The sequence below is a fragment of the Alosa pseudoharengus genome, unplaced genomic scaffold (assembly GCF_046254945.1).
Source record: "Alosa pseudoharengus isolate Yale_2024_CS ecotype anadromous, Long Island Sound unplaced genomic scaffold, YU_APseudo_1.1 YU_APseudo_1.1_scf_14, whole genome shotgun sequence".
Classification (NCBI taxonomy): Eukaryota; Metazoa; Chordata; class Actinopteri; order Clupeiformes; family Clupeidae; genus Alosa; species Alosa pseudoharengus.
This window is the reverse complement of record NW_027468609.1, coordinates 4,663,437-4,664,706: the sequence shown is the minus strand read 5'-3', so window position 1 is coordinate 4,664,706 and position 1,270 is coordinate 4,663,437.

Here is a 1,270-nt window from a genome sequence, read left to right as displayed (position 1 = left end):
GAGAGAGGTGAGGGGGACAGCCTGACCTCACTGACCCACAGACATCCGCCCTGACCCTGCGCCTCAAGTTCTGCCTTGGTGCCGGGGCCACCCCAGGGTCCCTGAGCCAGTGGGATTACAGCCCACAACTCGGCTAAACGCAACAATATTTACACAGCGAGATAAGCACCCAGGAGCTACGCAGAACATGAACTCTTTAATGCCTTTACTTTCAGATGCTAAGCCATGTTGCAAAGCTCATAGACAGCTGTCTTTCTCTCTCCCTCTCTCTCTCTCTCTCTCTCTCTCTCTCTCTCTCTCTATTTCTCTCTATTTCTGTAACCCCATCCTTTCTTTAACAGTTAACAAACAAACCAGTGATAGAACAACTGGACATTATGTCTTTGTCCATCAGGAGCTGAATCTAATAATGATGAATAAAGACAAGTGGTAGTTAATCACAAGAAATGGACCCAGCAGCTTCCCCCCCTCCCCCCCCCCCGATCTCTTTCAGCAGCTGACTGTTGGGCTATTGATGGAACAATCGGCTGTGTTCAGACATTGATTAATTCAGTGACTTCTAAATGTTTGGCCAATGGAGAGACCTATTGAAAACTGTACCTCTGGTCAGATTGAGGGCTTTTGACTTTGTGTGTTGCCTGTGTTTACATTAGAGTGATCTTTATAAAAAGGTGAAACACAAAGATTTCCTTTGGACTGATGGATTGATCGCACTGCACTGTTGATGTGTTACTGTGTACATGGAGAGGAAATGGAAGCAGGAGTGGCAATAGACCTCTTGTTTAGCCTCGAGTCTCTTTCAAGCGATTTGATTCTTTTTTGAAAACATTCCTCTTAGTTGTGGCCCATTTGGTGTTTGCCGCCCCATGTCTGTTAATGATTCACAAGAACTACGGAGGAGCGAGGAGAAAAGATTTTTGTTGAAATGTCATCCGCAGCACAAGCTTATCTACGGACATGTTTACTGCTCATCTTACAAGTGTCACATGAATGCATTGCCACATGTGAAAACCCTTGCACTCTTGCACAGCTTTGGACAAACAGGTTGCATATGTGAGGAGGTCTTTCTGACCTGGGGAGCATGATAAGATGTCTGAGAGACGTGATGAAAGATCTGACTCTGAAGATCTCAGGTCGTCAACATTGGAAGTTTCCTTCAGTTTGACATGTGGAAATGCAGTGGAATTATATTTTAGATTAGAACATTTCTTTGAGATCAAAACAAACTTTAGTATACATTTTAAAGTACCTGCACTGACACACACTCCCC